Raw genomic sequence first — 16944 nt, forward strand, 5'->3', positions numbered from 1 at the left:
CTAACCGGATCAGTCAGCTGCAGGCTCAGGGAGAGACCCTGCCTCAAAAAGTGAGATGAAGAGAAGTCGACAAAGAAGCCAGACATCGGTTTCCACCCCCACGCGCACACTCTCATGTGTGCACACAATACTTACAAACAAGTCATATTCTCTTCCTGTGACCCTTAAGCCTTACCTGCTTTGCAGGAGCGGATCACGTGGCGCGGATCACGTGGCGCGGATCACGTGGCTGACCACGAGCATCTCTATTGAGCAGTGGGACGAGTGAGTGCTTTGTGTTCCTTTTTCTTCTCACGGATGATTTTGCAGTGCTAATTTACACAGCTCAGGAACGGGTGGGGGCGGGGTGGTTGAGAAATTGGTAAGAAGCTCGCCTCCTGGTCTCCACGGTAGCGCCCTAACCTTTCCTCGCCGAGGGCGACTCTTCTCGCCGTGGGCTCTAACTCGAGAACAGTGAGGGATGACGTGTGAAATTTTTCAATGTGTCATAAGCTTGAAATTATCTTTATTTATCTTTTTGCGATTGCTTTGACATTTGCAACTGTTGCAATCACATGTTCATCTGCTTGCGAGCTCCAAACGTTTCAGACTTATTTATAGAGTGTCGTCCGCACGGGATTAATAGCGGGAGACACACGCTTCCTGGAAAATTAGCATTAGAGAACTGATCTGGGCAAACATCTTGAAGTTTTAGACAACAGAGCTACAATGCAGTAATGGGTCCAGATTACAGAAAGCAAGAAGATAAAAGAATTGGATAAAGCTGTGGTAAACTCTCTAACCAGCTATTTCTACAAGTGCATCTGACTAAGGAGAATTTACTTTATTAATATTTTGTTCAGTGTTCACACTAAAAATCTCTAATTTGACAGTTGCATGTAATTTCACAAACGGATCTTCAGCTGTGTGTGGCGTGTATGTGTATGTCCGTTGTGTGCATGGGCGCAGGCAGAGTCTCTAAGTTGGTGTTGTGTATCTTTTCCTAGTGCTTACTACTTCATTTATTGGAGCGGGGAGTCTTGAGCCCAGAGCCCCAGAGCCAGCTGTTACTGAAGCCACTGCCCTGAGGGTCCCCTGCCTCTGCTCTCTCAGTGCTGGGGTTATAGGTGGCCATTGTGCCTGTCTGGCTTTTATAAGTTGGTTCTGGGGAACGAACTCTGCTCTTGACACATGCGCGCTGTATTCACCAAGCCATCGCCCCGGCCTCCGGGTTTTCCCATTGCAAACGGAGCCTGAATCATCCGTGAGCATTCTGAACCAAGTTTGTTTGTTTTCTTAATCCTGTCTTCACAGAATACGGTTGGAAAAATCGCCACTCGTACTCAGAGTAGGCCATCTTATTTCCTTTTTTGAAAAAGCGTGTTTTAATACGAGGTTACTTAAGGGCACTTCATGCAAGCACGTGGTGAATTGTAAACATACCCTGATGCCCCCACCAACCCCCCTTGTTCCCTGGATAATGTGATTTCTGCTCTCAGGTCATCAGAACACCCATGATCTTATGTCTCTGTAAAGTCTGGGAGTCGCAGTTGAGAGGAAACATGTGCTCTCTGTCTTTCTAAGACTGACCTAATAGTGACCTAGTGACCTCCGCCACATGCCTGTCCCACAAGCATGGCTTCATTCTTTATGAGTCAGCACGTTCCACGCTTCTTCATAGATAAACGATGAAAACGTTTATCTATAAACGATGAGGCGCGTCTGTTTCCTTAAGTTGTTTAGTGTTGTTTGTCCTGCATTCTGTTTTTAAGATTTTTGGGCCACATGCTGAAGTCCAACAGACTGATGTTCTGAATTGAATACTTATGGTCTGAGCAGTGTTCTTCTTGGTAGTTGGGGAAGTAACTATGCATATTTTATTTGTGTTTTATGTTTTTTAATTTGTGTATATGCACGTGAGTTCAGTGCCCATGGAAGCCAGAAGAGGGCGTCAGATCCCTGGAGCTGGAGTGACAGGTGGTTAGGAACCCTCTGGACACAGGTCCTGGGAATAGCTGGAGTCCCCTGCAAGATCAGCATGTGTCTGTCCCCTGCATTTCGTCTTTACCGGTCAAAACTCTTTAGGATTCCTTTGGATATTTTTGTAGAAGACTTGAAAGTTAAGTTGCCCATTTCTTTATTTTTTTAACCACTTAAAAAAAAATTCTTTAATCTTTTTTTACAGTTCAGTCTTTATCCCCTTCCTGGTCCACTTCCTGACTGTTCCACATCCTATACCTCTCCCCCCCTGCACCCCCCCCATCTCCAAGAGGATGTCTCCAGCTCCCACTCCCACCTCACCAGACCTCTCCCCTGGGAGGGCCTCAAGTCCCTTGAGGGTTAGGCACATCTTTTCTCACTGAGGCCAGACCCACAGTCCTCTGCTGTATGTGTGTCAGGGTCCTCATTATCACCTGGTGTGGGCTGCCTGGTTGGTGGCTCAGTGTCTGAGCAATCTCGGTAGTCCAGGTTAGTTGAGACTGCTGGTCTTCCTATAGGGCTACCCTCCTCCTCATCTTCTTCCAGCCTTTCCCTAGTTCAACCACAGGGGCCAGCAGCTTCTATCCGTTGGTTGGGAGTAAATACTAGCATCTGATTCTCAGCTGCTTGTTGGGCTCCTGTTTGTAAGCACACTTTGGGGGTCTCCCCTTGAGCTGGATCCCAATTTTGGCCTGTCACTGGACCTCCTTTCTTTCAGGCTCTTCTCCATTTTTGACCCTGCAGCTCTTTCAGACAGGAACAATTCAAGTTCCTCAGAAAATTAGAAACAGATATACCTGAAGACCCTGCTATACCTGTCTTGAGCATATACACAGAAGATGCCCCACCATGCCACAGAAGCACATGTTCCACAAGGTTCATAACGGCCTTGTTCGTGATAGCCAGAAACTGGAAACAGCCCAGATGTCCCACAGCAGAAAAATGGATCCAGAAAATGTGGTTCATGTACACAATGGAAGTCATCCATTTTTTTTTTTAATCTTTGGGGAATTTGAAGTGGGAATAGACAGGGTTGGTCGGCTATCTGAGACCCCCTCTAGGCCAATCCTGTTGATACCTGCTCACCCCTGGACATGCCAGGCTGAGGTCACATTTAAAGCATTGGTGATGGAGGCCTTTTAGTTGGATGTCAGTAGATGCTTGAGCATGAACGCTGGTCTTTCTGTTTAGGTTCAGAAGGACCGTGAGACCTGAAGTGACCAGTTGTCATGAAGGATGTACAAACTTCATGGGAGAGTCACTGAGTATTTTCTTTAAAATTTATTTTCTTTATACGAGTACACTGTCGCTGTCTTCAGACACACCAGAAGAGGGCATCAGATCCCATGGTCGTGAGCTACCATGTGGTTGCTGGGAATTGAACTCAGGACCTCTGGAAGAACAGCCAGTGCTCTAACCACTGAGCAATCTCTCCATCTTGAGTGAGGGAATTCTAACAAGGATGTGATCCTTTATTCTCCAATCCTTAGGGATAGTTAGTCAGTCAGTCAGTCAGTTTAATCCTCCTGCCTCACCAGGCAAGCTCATTCTTATTTACATCCTGTCAGAATTTAGAATTAAGGTTGAGCCAGTGAGGGGCTGAGGGGCTTGGTTCCAGATCATTCTCCACATGAGGCTGCTCACCTCTACCTGTAACTCCAGTTACAGGCTATCCAGTACCCTCTTTTAGTCTCTGCAGGCTCCAGACATGCACATGGTACACACACATATGTAAAGATACACATACAAAAAATAAAAATTTAAAGATGGGGCTGGTGAGATGGCTCACCAGGAGAAGGTGCTTACACTAAACCTTACAAGTTGAGTTTGGTCCCCAGAACCCATGTCGCAGAAAGGGTTCCACTCCCCCAAGCTGTCCTCTGACCTCCCCACACTTGCAAACATGGGGCATGTGCCCTACACTACAAACCTCAAGCCCCCGTGTTGTTATCTCTTAAAAGTACTCCTGCAGTGAGTAACCATTGGGTGTACCTATATTCTAAAGTTTCGGGTGGAGTTAGTGTGGGTTTGTTACGAGTTGGATCTTAAATGTTCTCTCAAACTCATGTGTTAAAGGTTGGTGACCAGCCTGCAGTGTTATGGGGGCTGGAGAGAGGAATGTTTGGCAGCACTGAGTAGAGCAGTGTTAGGGCATTGGACGGTACCCACAGAACAGCTCCCTGACCCTGCGTTCACCTTTGCCATAAGAACTTATAGAACTTTAAATCAAAGGGTGAATCCAGGGCAGAGATGCCTCTCACAAAGCTCCTCAGGCAGAGCCAGGGCTATGGGCACGTGGCATCCCTATGGGTTGCGGTGCGTTTTTATTGTTTATGCTTGAACAAACGTCACCGGTGAATGGACCCAGCCAATAGAAGATAACAGAAATGTCATATGTAAATGAAGAAGGGAGGCCTTCGAAGTCCCTGGTTCTATAGATGCATGATTTGGTCACAGGTATGTATACACATTCATATGTATATGTGAATTTGTATTCAGTGAGACCTCAAAACAACGTCTCCATAATTGGTATTTGCTATCAAATTGTCTTATTTAATAGGTGCGGTTCTTACTTAGCGTGTGCAGGTTTGCAGATTTATTTCTTATGATAGCAGACCTGGGAATATCCAGAAGTCTGGAAAGAGTTTAGAGAGGTTATTGCCTTCTTAATAATTTAGAACGTCTATTGCTGTGCCGAGTCAGAAGATTAACATTTAATAGAAAAAATTATATATCTATAATTCAGTCACGGCTATTAGATCAGATGGATTTTACATTAAGTGAAGAAGATGTTGAGCATTTAAGGACCATTAAACGACAGGACTCTTTATTAGGTTTCAGGCCTCCGAGCCAGCGTCCTGCTGTGAGGAGTGTTTATTTTACATATACAGAGCACATTAAGGATAGGGAAAGGGCACACATTTTCAAAGAAAACAGGCCATGAAAAATTGTGATTTTCCACATTGTAGGCAGCTGCCGTGCAGAGCCCATCTTATTTTATAATAATTCGTTTTATGCATCATTAAGTAGCTTTCTTGGAGATGAAGAGCATAGGGTGAAGGCCACTTCCAAATGGTACCCTGCAAGAAGGCTGAGTGACAGCATCTCCTCCACGGCCATTGGACTTCGAAAAAACTGTATCCCTGAGAGGACACTAAAGGCTACAGATCAGTGTGAGAGCACCTTCCCCAGACATCTTTCTCTCTCTCTCTCTCTCTCTCTCTCTCTCTCTCTCTCTCTCTCTCTGTGTGTGTGTGTGTGTGTGTGTGTGTGTGTATTCACCTCTGTGTGCATATGTGGAGACTAGTTCCCAACCTTATATTTTGAGTCAGGTTCTCACGACGGAATCTGGAGCTTACTGATTTTTTTCACGTGGCCCAGCTCCCCAGCAAAGCCCTCATGTGGGTGCTGGGATTTGAACTTGTACCTTATGCTTGCAAGAAGTGCTTTGCCAATGGAGCTGCTGCACCGCTCCCCGACTCCCCACATTACCCTCTTCTAATGGCACCTCCATTAGTAGTAAAGGACTAGAATTTGGCCCCTGAGAGGAATTGCATGCTAGTGAAGAGAAAGCCTGAACCATCACTTTTATTACATACATGCTCGGAACACATTTTACGTGACTGAGACAAAAACATAAGGCATCTGACACGCTTTTCTTACCCTGTACCATTACTGCCGTCCCCACCCCTCAAAACCAAACAAACTGGGAACCAGGTTTACAGGAGAGACTCGGGGATGACGTGGGAAGGAAGCTGGTCTCATTGGTAACCTATCCCTCTACGGTGTCCAAATAAATTTTGTGCCTTTTTCCCCCCTCCCTCTTGCTTGCTATTCTAAGCTTTTTTTAATTGCCTGAAGTGGGGCCTTATGGGCTGTTTAGGCATTTTCCTCAGGATTTAAAAATGAAGCCAATTTATATTCTCAGTCTTCTTGCTAAAAAATCTGTTAACCCACAATAAAAGGACTGCTACTTAAACCCTCCCCGCTTTGTCGTTGCCAGAATTATTGGCTCCGTGGAGCTGCAAGATCTCGTTTATGCACAATTAAAAAGGTGGCTGAACTGGTGCAGGTGGGGGCTCAAAGGCTGGGGTCCCCCGGCCGTGATCGGAAACAGAGACTCTCCAACTTGGAGGCTTTTTTTTTTTTAAAAGCAAATTGTTCCAGTTGGCCCTAATCCCTAAGCCGTTCAGCTCCTTCAAAACCATCTTTATTCATTCACACCAATTGACACTTAAGAAGAAAAAAAAAAAACCCCAGCAACTATTCATCTGCGTCTAAATATATCCGTCAAAGTCGAATGTGTTTAAGGGGATTTACCATCTGCTTATTCAAAATACTATTTGTTGTCAATATTTTCGGTGTACCGGCATAGGGCTTGTTATAATAATGTGCGTGGCCACTTCACAGCAGAGCCCCAAAGCCATGGCAGCACTGGGGACTGGAAGGGGGGCTTTCCCCCACCTCTGCTCCGCCATCTGACGTGGCTGCTGCGTCTCTGAGCACCAGGCAGAATTCCTTAATAAGCGCTTGCTCGCTCCCTCTCCGTCCAGACCCTTTTGGGCAATCACACCCTCCATGTTCTCTAAGTAGCGAGCAGTTACCAGGACAACAGAGACTTTGAGGATGGTTTAATTGTGCCTTGATGTCTAGCCAGAATAAAGCGCTGGTGCCTTTCTATGTGGATTCTAGGTCCCCAAACAAATGCCAATGTGCTTATTTTATTAGGTTAAGGTGGCTTGCAATATTTTTTTCCCTCAGTATGAAAGAGGAAAAGGCAGAGATAGTCAATGCTGAAAAGAGTAGGGAAAGCAGGCAGTGACTTTGACCCAGAAAATATTTGGTTAAACACATCCTGTCTGACTTGCTTTTCTGGAACTGACCTTGGTGTGAACTTCCTTGTACCGAACAAGATGATGAGAGCGCATGCGTGCGAGCACCGCGGGCGGGCCGCATCCCTTAGGGACACTGGTTCCTAGTGTGGCCCTGTGGGTCCCAGCACACCAGCTGGGATTCTTCTCAAGCTGAAGTGCTTCTGAGGGCACATGCAATGGGTTGGCACAGCTTTTGTCCACTGGCCTTGCTGGAAAGAAGGCTCGGCAGCTGTGAGCGTTTGCTGCTCTTTCAAAGGTGCAAGTTTGGGTCCCAATACCCATGTTTGTGGCTCACAGCTGACTGTAACAAGCTCCAGGGAGGGGGTCCTGACCCCTTTTCTGGCCTCTGTGGGCACCTACATGCATGTAACAAACACATAGGCATAGAGATTATATATGTAATATGTGTGCATACGCACACATGACAGTGCCTTTGGAAGAACATGCACCGTTGCTCGTTCAAAGGATTTAGCTCAGGTCCCTGTACAGTCTCCCAGGCTTGTGTGTGGCATGTTTTTAAGGAGTGGGTGTCTACACTGTGAGCCCACTTGGGCGCACAAGGAGAAGTCTTTCTGTTCTCACTTTACTCCTGGCCAACAGATGCTTCAAACAAACAGATCCCTAAAGTCCAGTGAATTGTTTGTTTCTTTGTTTTTACCATCCTCTCTGCGTTTCCATCATCAGAACCCTCCTCTTCAGGCCTCCTCTGTGCTTAAAAACATTTTTTTTTGGCTCGTCCAGACTTAAGGCCGGCTCCACAAGTGTCCCCTGGGCCCCTCCCCAGCTACGACCTGACTGTTTCTGTTTTAGCTAAGAGCACTGCTAAGTCAGTCTCTAAGGGACTTTTCACCCTAATATCTGCTCAGACCCCTCCTCTTCATTCCCCAAGTGAGGGCTGATTCTTCTGGAAGAATCTGGTTTGATCTAGTTGAGTGGAATTCCACGTAACCCTGAGGCCTCCTCTCAGTAACTCTCGGCCACCCGACTCCCACCCTGGTTCATACATTCCCTCTGGTTCAGGCTAACTAGGTCTAACCCCGTCTCCTTTCCAGCCCTGGTGGCTCTGCACAGATCCTTCCCTTGCTTTGGAGTGTCATTGACACTTTTTCTTATACCCTAAATTCCCCATTTGTGTGCCACTCCGCCCAGGTCCTAAATGCCCGTGCTCCAGTTTCCCTCCACTCAGAGACAGACAGACAGACATCCGTGTCGTTTGCTGAATGCAGTGGGTCCACATCAACCCGTATAGCTGTAAATAAATGATCACCAACATGCTAAATTATATTTTAATCAGGTCTGGTTATCACCCCAAGTGTGAGGCTGGAGAAGATGAGGAGCCATCTGCCCAAGCAGAGAGGCCGACACGGCAAACAGTTGCTTTCCCTCGACGTATTGCTGCTGGTGCCGGCGTGCGAGGGCAGGCCAGCTAGTTCATTCTGTGCCCGCTCCTTAGTACTGGTGCTGGGACTAAGTGCTATTAGAAGCAGAGGCAGGGCTGGGAGATGGCTCTGTGGGTAAACTGTCGGCTGCACAAGCGTGAGGACCTTTGTTCAAATCCTTAGCACCCACATAAAGCTGGGACGCACATCTATAATTGCAGTGCTCCTGTGGTGAGACGGGAGGCAGAGGCGGGAGAAGTCCTGGGGACTCACAGGCCGGCCGGCCACACACACAAGCAAACAATGGGAAATAGATGGGGGGGGGAGGGGTAAACATGATGCAGCAGAGACGGTAAGAATCCACTTCTGTGACCAGGAGGCTGGGGTCACACCAAAGTTCAGTTCATGGTGCAGGGATGAAGGTGGCTCAAAGATCGTCTCATGTATGATAGGACAGCTGTTGTATTCCTGACAGACATGCATTCCGCATCATCTGGAGGCCCTTTTCTGTCGTGCTGGCTCACCTGCTTGGCATAGCACCATCCTTACAGGGTGAGCCTTCCTACATAAAACTAGCAACCAAGAAAATGCCCAGCAGACTTATTCATCTAAGGTAGGCAATTCCTCCGGTTAGGGTCTTTCTTCCCAGGACTGTCAAGTGAAAGTAGCTGTGACACACTCCACTCTATCTGTAGAAGCAGGGTCCCTCCGAGAACCGGTCTCTCCGATAAGGCTGGTTTAGCTGCCCATCTTGCCCTGGGCATCCCTCATTTCTGCTTCCCAGATTTGGGGATGACAGGTGGCTGGCTCCAGCACCCGTCTTGCCTTTTCCCTGGGCTCCAGAGATCCAAAGCCCAACCCCTGTGCTTGCACAAAATATATCCCGAATTGTCCCCGCAGCCCCCCCCCCCCACCCCGCAGCTGCACTTTACCTAGTTTTTATATTTTATTGTTGATACTTAAACTATCATTTGAAACATATTTCCATAGTCTGGTATCTAAATCGTTGCCTGGTTCATTTAATCTAGCGATTGAAAAATTGACTCATTAATCTTTATTTTATTTACTGACTTATTATATGGTGTGGGGCAGTGAGCAGACCACCTCCCCGTGTCTGCCTTGTTTATTTGTTTCTTTCCTTCGGCATTTTCCAGGCGTCTTTTACTTCTGTCCAGGAGTCTGTTACTTCCTCTCAAATAGTTCCACAACTGTGTCTGAAAATGGTAGGTAACAACCTGGAACAGAAGGTGGGGATTTACGGTGACCTGTGAGTTCGGGACTGCCCTTAAGGAAAACCAAGGTGTGTGTGTGTGTGTGTGTGTGTGTTGTTTGTTTGTTTGTTTTTTGCTTTTTTTTAAATTGCTGCTCTTATTTTTGAGATAAAGTTTCATGTAGCCCAGGCTAGCCCGTACACTATGTATCCAAGGAGACATGAGTTTCTGGTCCCCTGATTCCACCCTCAGAGTGCTGGAGTTACAGGCACGGTCATCCTGCCCCGCTTGTGAGGTTCTGTGAACAGATTCCAGGGCTCCATGCACATGATAGACAAGCCCCACCCAGCAGAGCTCTGTTTCTTTAAAACTAGCTTTTATGCGAAGGAGAAAGCATATTCAGAACATCTCTGGATTCTGGTGCATTAACATCGGTATTAAAGAGATTTGCTTTGTTTTGAGAACCCATCAGTTCAGCTGGGACCATCTAGTGACATCACCACACTGGCCTTCACTGAGGTATAGAGGGGTGTGCTCCTCACAGACGCCAGTCCCATCCGATTGCCCCGTGGGTCACTATGTCCACATCAAGCAGATAGATGATCAGCCTGACTCAGGACTAGCCCACAAAGGCAATTAAGAGAATGAGAAATAGTTTGTCAGTCATTCACTGTTCATCCCTCTCTCGAAAAGGAGCCAAGCAGGCTCACAGAGACAGGACTTTTGTATAGTTTGTCAGAACATTGTGGCTTGCTGGCAGGCTGCAGGAGTGTGAGTGTGTGTGTGTGTGTGTGTGTGTGTGTGTGTGTGTGTGTGTGTGTAGAGTCTGTGGAAGTTGGTGTGTGGACTGAGCAAGGAGCCAAGGTGCAGGTGCAGTGTGGCTCCCCACAGATCCCCAGTTACTAGCATGTCGCCCAGGTTCCCTGGCCTCTCTGCCCTGACCAGCTTGCCCCCACCAGTTGAAATGTTGCCTTCCATTCATGAAATGTTGATTTCTCCATTCATTCCAACTAAAACTTCCTCATCCTTGGAGGAACAAATCAGATTGTACTTCTGGAAATCTTCTGGGAAGCCCCTTGTGAGAGAATTTTCCATTTTATTCTGGACCCCTTGCCTAGGGAATGCACTAATTTCCTATGGTCGGCCTTAATACGTTACCCTAAACTTGGAGACCTGGAATAACAGAAACTTATTCTCTCATATTTCTGTCTGGAAGTCAAAAATCAGAAACTGGCATCCTAGGTCAAAATCAAAGCATCTACAAATCGCAGCTCCCTCCGGTGGCGATAGGACAGCAGGGAGTCCCTGCCTTTCTCAGCATCCCTTGGCTTGCAGCTCTGCCATTCCAATACCCGTCTTGGTGGTCATACTCCATCACTGACCTCGGGTTGAGAAATCAGCCTTGAACTTTCCAAGAACCCTGGAGAAACCTGAGACCGTTGGGATTTTTATGCCCCACCTTGAGCAACCTTTAATCCAGAGGGAGACACCTTTAGAGCTCCGGGGACTCCGGCCTTTCTGTGGGTTTACGCTTCACTGGGAATGCTGACCGCTGGTCCTCACAGAACATCCTTTCTCGCCTGCACTCCACTCTGGGGTGCCAAGGACTCTATCACCCCTCACTCAGATGTCATGAAGGGCAACAAGAGAAGCCAATGCCCACAATGGGAAAAGCAGATGCAGAATTCCCCAAGAGAAAAACTTGCCAAGAACCTTCTAGAAAAGCACTGGACTGGGGAAGACAAGGGCATTGTGGGGAGGAGACAGGTGAGAGGTGTATTTTCTGTTTTAACGTGCTTGCCCGGAATTATGGATTTCCCTTCTGTTCTGTATTTTATATATTTTAGTTTTATCTTTATGGAAGACCAGGGCCTTCCTCTTGCTGGGCAAGGGGTTTGTCTTTGTGCAGAAAGTTTCCTACTTAGAGTCAGGCTATGTCTTAGCTATTAGAGACGCCAGCAAGAGGGTTGCAAGCTGAGGCCTCTCTGGGCTACACAGTGATTTCAAGGTCACCCCAAACAACTTGGTGAGACCCCATCTCAAAATAAGAATAATGGGGCTCTGCGTGAAGCTAGTTAGATACCCCAGTCCAGCACGTTGGAGGCCTTTCCCTCAGAAGACACCCTGTGAGTGAGGGTGTGGATTAGATAGTATCAATGAACTTGACCCTAGCCGAAAGCCCAGAAGCAACTTCCTCCCCACCCCAGGACATGGTTAACCATGAGAACTTATAAAGCTCCGTGAAAGGCAAAGCGTCAGCAAGATTTGGTTCTGTCTCTCAGCTAGACTGGTTATTGGCATGACCTTGAATAGCTAACTTAACCCAGTGTCTGGACGTGAATAAAAAGAGAGATGCTTTAATATCACAAAAACATGTCTTAGAACACCCATGTTATGAGATTCTAATCTCACAGTGATTATCCATTCTCCACAATATTGAACTAATAATATTCTCATCCTTTTCTCTAAATTAACAACCTTGAAGTCGCCGTTTCTGCCGCCGAGCTCGGCTGAGATGTACGTGTGATCACACAGGTCTCCAACCCTGGAGCCGAGCAGAATACAGCCGTTCTGGAGGTCAGAGCCCCACGCTGCCTTCGGGACAGCAATGGGAAGAAGCCCTGCGGGAAAGGAGAGACTAAGGGCAGAGGTGCTGGCTGGGTGAGGAAGTGCCAGAGGCGCGGCAGCTTCTGAGCAAAACGCTCTGCCTTACCTCAAGTGGCTCACCTCACACACAGGCTCTGCTGCCCTCTCCCAGTCTGCTTAGTAGTGGGAACTAAGAATTTCAGAGACACGGATACTTATGAAAGAAGTATTTGTTGAAAATGAATGTTAAACAGTTAATGGGATAATTGGGAAGACAATACTGGCTTTGTGATCTGGGCAGCCAAGGTCATTATGGTTGCTACCAGATGCTGGACTCAGAGCAGCCTTGCCGTCCTGGTGGCTCTGGGCTGTGTAGCTGAGTTACAAAGTTACAAAGGAGTCCAGGATGGTGGGTACTGGGGGTCCTCAGCAAGGCCCCTAAGGCGGGAGCCCCAATTAGATAAATCAGCTTAAGCCCAGGAAGCTAAAAATTAAATGGACAAAGCACACTTATCTTTGGAAGTCTTTCTCACACAAGCAGTTGTAAAGTACGGGCTATGTTACTGAGAAGTAGACTTAACAGGAGGAGCAGCTCGGGTAACTGGCTGCAGGTTCTGTTTAGTCCCTCAGCAAGGATTTAGTTGTATCCAAGATCTACAGGGCGGTGTGCTGCCATTTAGATGAGTTGTGCGCTCCAGTTTAAATGTTCAGAGAATAGTTCCTGGTACCTGCCACGGGGAAACCAGTGGGTCTGGGAGAACCTCAGTGAGTAGGGATTCGGGGACAGCTGCTCAGCTGGGCTGGTCCCCAAATCTTTGTCCTGCTCCGGGAAGAGCACAGTGGTGTAGTTCATGGCCTCCGTCTCTAGCCTCCATCAGGGCCACCTGCCATTTTTCCTCGTTCTCAGCCCCACATCCCCTGGTCATGCTGTAGAAGCATGAACTGAGAGAAGGCGAAGTGGAAGGTCACTAGACCATCCTGGCCGTCACTTACTGTGCCATGTAGATTTGCAATGTGGCTTGGTGCTTCTAGGGTTTTTCTGAATCAACAACATCCCTTCTGTCCACATTTACACTTTAAAATATGCCAAAGCAAAACCCCACCCTCGTCAACCTCATACAGAGACTTAGCCCAGGCCCAAGCGTACGCACAGGCTCTCCGAGACAGAGCAGCATTTCTCCTGTTAAATGCTTTCTCAGACATCTAGGTTCTGGTCTAGCGACTTGATTGTCAAGTCAATGACACTCAGATGGGGCTATAACGGCAGGAACCACAAGGGAAGTTAGTTCACATTCATGAGTCAAATGGGAAGCTGGTCCAGCAGCAACGCTTACCCCAGGGCTCAAGGTTACACTCAGAACTTTTGCCAGCCACACAGGTTAGGACTCACTTTGCCCTCAGCTAGATCCGGCCTCTTAAGGTCCTTTTCCGTATAGAGTTGCCACATTGAGTGGTGTGTTTGGCGTGCTTTGTGTCATTTTGTGCAGATGGACTAGTAAAGACAAACGGACTATTCTAGAGCAATGGCTGTCCTGTCTCCTAAATTGTCCATATCTGAAGACACGGGCTGACCAGAACCCATCTGCTCCACTGGTACCCATGCTATGGCTTTCCTGGGTAGACCCCCTGTCCTCCTCCTGAGCCACACACGATGGCGAAGATGCTGGGTAGGATGCCTCTCCCAGTGTCTGTCCCCATGCCAACAAGCTTCTCAACACATTGCCTTGTCACTGAGGACCCGCCACCACCCTTCTCTTCGCCGTGTTCCAGCCCATTGTTCTCCGTGGCCTTTGCAATGATACCCAAGTTTTTAAATGTGCAGAATAGGGACTTTCAGCACCGTCTGCCTCTTTGACTTTGTGTCCTACCTTGCTCAGCCCCTTTGTGGCTATACAAGGCCACTGACCATATTAAATGCTGCCCCCTCAAACTCCTGTCCCACTCTCGTCCTTTTCCATGTATCTGCCTGGGCCCTGCAGGAATCTGCGTTCTTCCTACCCCTCCCCAATACAAATGGAACGTCCAGGCCCTCGCACGCCACCTCTGCTGACTATTCTCCGCACTCCACTAGAGGGGAGATGAATGGACGCTACCCAAGTATCTACCGCAGTGGCCGTGGCATGGGTGGCTGCAGACAGGGGTGTTAGAAAAGAATCATGGGATGGGAGCTTGGGCCTCTGGCCTTGGCTTGCCAATGGCTTAGAGAGTGCGGGGCACACTGTGGCTGTCCCAGTGACTCTGAGCATTGCCTCTCTGTAAGAGCTGGTGAAAACTGGCTTCAGACGCTGTTTGAGGACTCACCTTAGGAAGTAGCCACATATCTTTCTGTAACCTTCAAGGCCTCTGTGCCCCAGGCGATCTCAGAAAGGAGGACCCACGGAGGCCTCTTAAGAAGAGGGGACTACATCTCCATGGGTCACAGGATGCCATCTGTTCCTGAGCCTCAGCACATCAGGTGACCTTCTAGCAGTATGTTTCCTTGGAGGACAATTCCTTTTACAAAGCCCTTTTCTCATTTTGACCTGAGCTCTGTCTTCTAGATCAGTTCCTCTCCCTCCTCCCTCTCATCCCTCTCTCCCTCTTCCCTTCTGTTTCTCCATCTCCCTCCATTCCTTTGTCTCTCCCTCCTTCTCGTTCTCCTTTCTCCCTTCTTCCCTCCCCTCCTTTCTCTTCTTTCTCCCTCTCCTGCTTATTTAGACAGCCCGGGTCTTCTGAATCTTACTAAGCATATGACAGACAAAGCCTATGGCTCTACTTTGGCATTAGGCCAGTCTGTCAGCGTTCAATGTAGATTTTTTGAGAAGGAACTGTGTGGGGACTTTTCTCTTAACCCCCTTACATTTTTTCATGCAGATGTGAGCCCCTGTTCTCCCAGGTCCTCTCAGCTTTGGAAGGGTCTATGAGTGTCACAGATATAGCAAGTGGGCAGGAGGTGGCAGGAGAGAGCCATGGTGGCCTCAGCGGGTCTGTGAAGACTTAGAGTCACAGGAACTAGTCAGTAGGGATAACAGGGAGCCTTTGATGTGAGCAACAGGAAGAGAAGGGAGGCCACAGACACCCCAAGGCTACAGAAAGGAGTGTGAAGGTGTGGTGAGAAGATGGGGAAGGGGGAACCGCATGAAGAGTCTGGGGAAAGACTCGCCAGCCTCACACGGCGGTGCAGCTCCAGACTTGAGCACGTCCCGAGATACTACAGAGGCAGAACAATCTCAGAACCTGGGGGTGATGTATGACCCTGATCATAACAGGTATCACCAAAGACTTTGTTGTGTGTGTATATGTGCATGTGTTCGTGTGTGTGTGTGTGTGTGTGTGAGAGAGAGAGAGAGAGAGAGAGAGAGAGAGAGAGAGAGAGAGAGAGAGAGAAAGAGAGAGAAAGAGAGTGTATGGTGTAGGTTTGGTGTGTGTGTATGTGTGGGTGTGCATGTGTGTGTGTGTGTGTGTATGTGTGTGTATGTGTGTAGTGTGTGGTATCTGTGTGTATGTGGTATGTGTGGTATATGTGTGTGGTGTGTGTGGTGTATGTGTGTATGTGTGTGGTGTGTGTGTGTATGTGTGAGTGTGTATGTGAGTGTGGTGTGTGTGTATGTGTGTATGTGTAGTGTGTGTAGTATCTGTGTGTATGTGGTGTGTGTGATGTGTGCGGTGTATGTGTGTGGTGTGTGTGGTGTATGTGTGTGTGTGTGAGAGAGAGAGAGAGAGAGAGAGAGAGAGAGAAAGAGAGAAAGAGAAAGAGAGTGTATGGTGTGGGTTTGGTGTGTGTGTATGTGTGGGTGTGCATGTGTGTGTGTGGTGTGTGGTATCTGTGTGTATGTGGTATGTGTGGTATATGTGTGTGGTGTGTGTGGTGTATGTGTGTATGTGTGTGGTGTGTGTGTGTATGTGTGAGTGTATATGTGAGTGTGTGGTATATGTGTGTGCGTATGTGTGTGTGTGCGGTGTGTGTGGTGTATATATGTATATGTGTGTGTGTGTGTGGTGTGTGTGTATATGTGGTGTGTGGTGTATGTGTGTATGTGTGTGTGTGTGTGTGGTGTATGTGTGTGTGTGTGTGTGTGTGTGTGTGTGTGAGGGTGACCAGTGGAATCAAGAGGACAATGAGATATGTCTTCCTCTATTGCTTTCCACCTGTTTTCGAGACAGGATCTTTTATTGAACGTGAAGTTCCTGACTCAGATGGGTGGCCAGGGAGCTGCAGTGATCCTGTCCCCGCCTCCCCAGGACTGGAGTTACAGGTGTGCACCACTGAGCCTGGCTTCTGTGTGCCCGAGTCCTTGTGCCTGTGCCACAGGCATTTTTACCAACTGATAATGACTATCTCTTAATGATAGAGTTCTTTTTAATTTTAAGCTGAAGATTATTCTATTGATCCCAATTATGTTGTAGAAAAATCTGTGGAGTATGTGTGCATGAGTGGATGAATAAGTGAGTGAGTGAATGAATGAATGAATGAATATTCAGACCATACATTCTATATGGAGATGAAAAGAAAATGGTCAAAAGTTAACAATGCTTATTTTTCTAGATCTGGCCCCCAGAGCTGTGTGAAATGTGTAATTAGAAAATGCAGTGGGTGGTTCCAGGGTGTCCAGCTTTTGAGGATTAGGGCACAATAAATAGAAGTCTGAGGACTTTGCGTAACACTCAGAACGGACTTTCCTAAAGAACGGTGTCCATTAGCCAAGCGGTCTGGACATTCGGTGGCCCCTGAGTTATTTCTCCAACACTGACCATGTACCTGCTGGTGTAGATGGGCGGAAAGATGAGCTCCCTATTGGACTCTGTTCACTCTACTACCTGTCATCAGACACTGGGATGAACTTCTGCCCGGGACACAGGAAAGTTAAGCGATGGCTGTCATTGGAGGACCACAAAGTGTAGGGAGCGGTTCCCTGACCGTGCCCGCTAAGATGGCATTGACATCCGGCTTGCACT

The sequence above is a fragment of the Micromys minutus genome (genome assembly GCF_963924665.1).
Source record: "Micromys minutus genome assembly, chromosome: 16".
NCBI lineage: Eukaryota > Metazoa > Chordata > Mammalia > Rodentia > Muridae > Micromys > Micromys minutus.